This window comes from Halyomorpha halys, unplaced genomic scaffold, assembly GCF_000696795.3.
Source record: "Halyomorpha halys isolate HHAL.00 unplaced genomic scaffold, Hhal_1.1 Scaffold1097.1, whole genome shotgun sequence".
In the NCBI taxonomy this organism is placed as follows: Eukaryota; Metazoa; Arthropoda; class Insecta; order Hemiptera; family Pentatomidae; genus Halyomorpha; species Halyomorpha halys.
Window position 1 is genome coordinate 16,356 of NW_027109442.1, and position 5,772 is coordinate 22,127.

A 5,772-nucleotide genomic window follows, 5' to 3' on the forward strand; every position below is an offset into this window, starting at 1 on the left:
GATAATAGTTTTGTAAATTCTAATTTTTAAGTTTTTCGATAGAAGGCGCGAGCTAAGCAGTTTCGACATTGAAAAATAACAAGCATTTCCCGCCTTCAACCTAACTTTCATTTATTTATATTTATTTTTAGAAATTTATATAAAAGAAAATTTGTTTTATGTTATTTTCCAAAATTTCACTGAATGCGATTTTTAACAAGCTAAGTTGATTTTATATAGACCATATCATTTCTCATCGAAAAATGCCGACATTTTGTGAATGGTGGTGCAAATATTACCGGAAGAATATCTGTTAAATTCCACAGTGTATTACGTGTCGTATCTATATTGCCAAAGTCATCTCTGACATTTCTGCTTCGAACCATTTATAGTTTTATCCGTTTTTATTTTTAAAACTAATTATTTACTAATTTTGACAAAAATTGTTTTATTTGGTTTAATAGTTTCAACATCTTTACCTAACTCTAATAAGTCATCAGCATATTAAATTATTTTATCGACATGAAGTAAACCTTTTTTAATACGAGCTACCTTTTAAATGATAATACGAGACCTAACCTAAGATTAAGGCTTTCAGAATAGTAAGCGCGAAATATAATATATATATATTATATTTCTCTATATATTATGTTATAGTGTAATACAGTATAATCTCGGTAATCAGAACTAATTGCTGCTGGGGGAGGGAAAGGGGAGTGTCCGGATTAAAAAAAAGTATGAAGAAAAATTTAACAATATGAATATACAAAACTATTTTGCTTATATAATTTTTTTTTTGAAATTTCGTAGTTTGAATTTTTAAAAAAATAATATTTTATATAGAAGTAAGCGCTTTTTTCGACAGGTGTTATGAGTCTTTTAGCATCGCTGGTTACTTGCCGTATTTTGGGGGCTACACTTTGTTTTATTTTACGTCCCCAATAATACTAAGTGGTAATTTAATTTGTTATAATAAGATTGTTCATTTATAAATTTTAAAATAAGTATGGATTTATTTATAACATGATATAAAAAAAAAAACGAGTTCACCAACAAAATTTGTATTATTGATACTTCTACTGTTAATTTAATTAGTTTTACTGAATCAAATGATTTATACAATAGATATTATTTATTTCTAATTCCAACAAAATATATTATGAACACTTTCATAGGAAACAGATATCATGATATCAAAACTATGTAAACATTTCCACTTTCGATTTTCACAGTCATTACAATTACTTGCTAATAGATGGAAAGTTATAAATATCCTTTACATATTCTATATATGTATGTATAGTTGACCGTAAAAATTGATATATAGGGAGAGGGTCAGGGTTGCGGTCAAAAGAGAAATAAAAATAGTTTACAACTATTTATTTTCCAACGTTTCGCCCCACTTTGCAGGGCTTCATCAGGGCTAAAAAGATACAAAATGATACAATGATATGAATAAAAATACAAAGATAAGATACAATGATAAGAATAAAAACAAGTAACAATGGCAAGAGTAAAATTTCGAAATAAAGGCCTTTAAACAGTTTGCTGTTGCTAGCTACCTCCTCTCCACTCCTCCACCTTCCACTTATTGTTTCTTTCTGTTCAACCGATTCCTTTGAACAGGTAGGTTGTCCTGGCTTGTTCTTTGCTCATTTATTATAATTTTATATCATTATTTTATTTATTTATTTATTGTTTTATTTTTATTATTCTTTCATGACGTTTATTTTATCTCTAAATTTTTTTTCCCCTTCCCTGTATTGTTTTTGTTTTATATGCTTCTGTACTTTTTTAGCTTTATATTTTACGTATTTTTATTAAGAGATTTTACTCTTGCCATTGTTACTTGTTTTTATTCTTATCTTTGTATTTTTATTCTTATCATTGTATCATTTTGTATCTTTTTAACCCTGACGAAGCCCTGCAAAGTGGGTCGAAACGTCGGAAAATAAATAGTTGTAAATTATTTTTATTTCTCTTTTGACCGCAACCCTGACCATCTTCTAATATATCAATTTTTACAGTCAACTATATATACCTATATATAAAATGATTTATAGTTGTTCTGACAATAAGTTAGATTTATGAAAAACATTATTTCAGAATCCATAAGACGTTCAGCTATCTACCAGCACTCAAATTAAAACTAGTTAAATTTACTATAAAATAGTTTATAAGGTTTATCTTTATAGGAGTAGTAGTTTTCATGATATTAAACAAACTAATTCACAAAATGATGAATCCTTTCTGTTCAAACAAACATTTTGACTTATGAAAAAATATATGTCAGGAACTATAAGACGCACAGATGTCTGCCAGCACTCAAATTAAAGCTAGTTAAATGTTCCTTAAACTAGTTTATGAAATTTATCTTCGTAGGAGTTGTAGTTTTTATGATATTTCCAAAAATTGTATCCGAACAACAAGCAATTATAAATTTTTTAATTTATTTTATAAACTACTTCATCGTACATTTAACTAGCTTTAATTGGAGTGCTGGCAGACATCGGTACGTCTAATTGTCCCTGAGATGTATTTTTCATATATCAAAATGTTTGTTCGAACAACTAGAAATCATCATTTTGTATATTTCAAAATAAATTCACTAACTACTGATGTTTTAAATACATTCTGTACTACAATTTTATGAAATGTTTTTTAAAAAGCTATATCTCCAGAACTATTTGAACATAAATAGCTCTATTAGGGCTTATATTTCAGAAAATTTACTCGACTTTCAATGATATTCTATTAGATTTTTATTGTAGTTGGTAGTTTTAAATATATAGAGTTCCAAATGAAAAATTTATTATTTTAAGTCATTTTTTATTCCACCTATTTTGACTAGTAACTATACATAGTTCTAATTAAAGTAATAAAAAATTGGGGTTAAATAACTGAATTTGTCTTCTCCTCTTTTGCTCTTGTACTATAGTGTTTTTCAGAGAGGCAAGCATAGCGGACATACAAGTGGTTTCAGCCATTGCACTGGGATTATATTATTATTATTACAAAAAAAAAAGAAATGAAAGGAGATTAAATGAAATTAAATATAAATAAATGAATAAATGAAAATTATCAATAATAAAAAAGTTTAAAAATTTGGCAATTTTTCAAGATAATAAACTATGAATGCAGTAGAACTTTATAACTGATTTTAGAGTTAGCACCTGAAGATGAACAGTAAGAAATGTTGGAAGAAATATTTTATTAATGTAAAATTAATAAAAAAAAGAAACACCCAGAAAATAAATAGAAAAAAAAATGAAAATATCTTATATTGTCTTCGAATAAGAAAACTACTCGATAATTTATAAATAATAATATCTCAGGTATGATCAATATTAATATACTCTATATCTTTCACAATCTCAATTTGAAAAATAAAAAACAAATTTCTTCAATAATAAAAAAGTTAATTGTAAAAAGTTGGCTAAATTTCAAGATAATAAACTATAAATGTAATAGAACTTAAAAATTTATAATTTACAAATAATAATATGTCAGGCAAGTTTAATATTAATACACTATACAACACAACTTTTTATCAAATTTCTTTATAATTAATTTAATTATTATACTCCTTCAATCAATATTAAAGAGAGTTATAAAGTTTTATTCTTATTGTGTATATTCAATAGTAATTACTTCTTATTATACTCTATGCTAATAGTATTTATAGAATATCTTATATATTATCATGAAAAAGGTAAAAACTCTTTTTAACTTCAAATCATTTATATTATCTCATAAGACTTCATTTTGGAGCTATTAATCAATTTTTGATGCAGTCTTTTGCCAAAAATTTCAACTTTTTAATTATAGTAGAAATGATGTATAATGTAAAATAGGATATTAGATAATTAAAAATTGAATCTAGGAGAATTGTGAATGTATTATCTGCAATCCTATAAAGACAAATTTAAACTTAAAAAGGGAAAAATGAGGCCAAAACATAGTCTCATATAATATAATAAATAAGTGATAATGTTTTAACTTGCATCCTTAAAATATAATTTCGAAAACAAAAAGTAAATTAAATTTTATTCTATATTATTGTAATTAAATGTGACATAATTGATACCTCCAGATCTGACAAAGAAGACAGATAAAGTGAGTACAAAAGTGAAATAAAGCATCCTCTTCATTTGTCCTAGTAACAGAGCCTATTGCTGACTACGATAAAGCTTGCATGCCAGTTTATCTTTTTAGCATTCAAATTACGTTTAATCTATTATTCCCCTTAAACTTTCTGCTTATTATAAAGTTTAAAGGCTCAATGAAGAGGTATTTGATCAGACAGGGGAAATATGTTGCAACACTAATTGTGGCGGCATGTAAAAAGGATGGATACAAAAATTTTCAGAAAAGTATATTTTTTCACGAGGCGTGAAAAATTCTTTCTGGAAGAAAACTGATTAAATGTTTATAATTTTGAGAACTTAATAGTAATTCACATCATTGAACTAATATAGTAAATATTCTAATTAAAAGGCAAAAATTAAAATATATGTCTAATTTGACCTTTTTATTTTAATAAAAAGGTATATAAAAGTATATTAATGATATGTGAATACATAGAAAAGTAGTTTTTGGTGGATAAAATTGTTTTTTTATAAAAATAGGACTTGGAAGTATTACGGTGGTGTTAAACTTTGGACTTTTTCTGGAAGTCGGCAGGAGCAAGTTCTCTCCCTAGTGGTTGAAGTATCCATTGAAAGCCAAATTAAAAAAAAAGTTGTTTGAAGTGAATTAAAGTACTTTTTGAAGTGATTCGTGTTGGTATTGAAATGAAGAAAAAAAAAAAAAGGATGGAGTAGGCAAAAAAGACGAGAGATAGGGCTGGAATGCCAAAATAGATATAAATGACTCTTTATTTAGTGCAAAGAGTTTTAAATGTTCCTTAAATCTGAATTTTCATATATTTAGATTAATTTATTTATTTAAGAAATTATTTCAGTGTAAACACTGTTCTGTATATAAAATATAAAGCTGTTCTTTAAATAAAATATGTTCTCTATCTATTTCAAACTTTTCCTGGAATAATAAAAAACAGTATCGCTTAATAATTTTTGAATAGAAAAGTCTGAAATATAAATATTTATTTATTTCATTGTTGTTGAAATTGAAAAATTGGCTCCTGGGCCAATATTGAAACTCCCACCTTCACCGGACCCAGCCCAACCCCTTATAATGCCATATGGAAAAGGAACGGCATTAAATATGTATGCATATATGTAGATATATATCTTTTATCTGTTTAATAAATTAAATTAGGAGGTAAGAAAAAAAAATAGAAATATTGTTGAAACTGCTAGAGTAATATCTTTTATCAGAGAAAAAACAAAAATGTTTTATTGATCAAATTATATTTTATAAAAATAAAAAGGCGGTTGATCCATCATTAGACAGACAAGGAGTATCCCCTAGTATAATGAGATAATTTTTGTTGTATTATTTTTCTTTATAATTAAAAATGATTTGTATTTTGATGTTACTTAAATGTTACATAAAAAAAAAAAATTATGAATCATAAAATGTATATATACTGAAGAATAATATCAAATAAAAATAACACCACAATACATTGTACTATATAATATTTGTTTAATTCAGGTATTCCCCGGAGTAAAATTGGGGGATATTACCCAAATTAATTATTGTACTGATTAGCTGGTTCAAATTAATAATGGTAATAATGATAATTTACTGGTATTGATGGAGTGGACTGTATTTAAATAACTTGATATCATATACTTTAAAATAAAATACTTCTATTCTCATGGTTTG

General features: G+C 25.7%; 1 long non-coding RNA gene across 1 annotated transcript in view; it reads right to left on the reverse strand.

Moving 5' to 3' along the window:
- The window catches only part of LOC136795814 (uncharacterized), a 12,333-nt gene that overhangs the window by 2,764 nt on the left and 3,797 nt on the right, over positions 1-5,772 (reverse strand). The window lies entirely within an intron of this gene.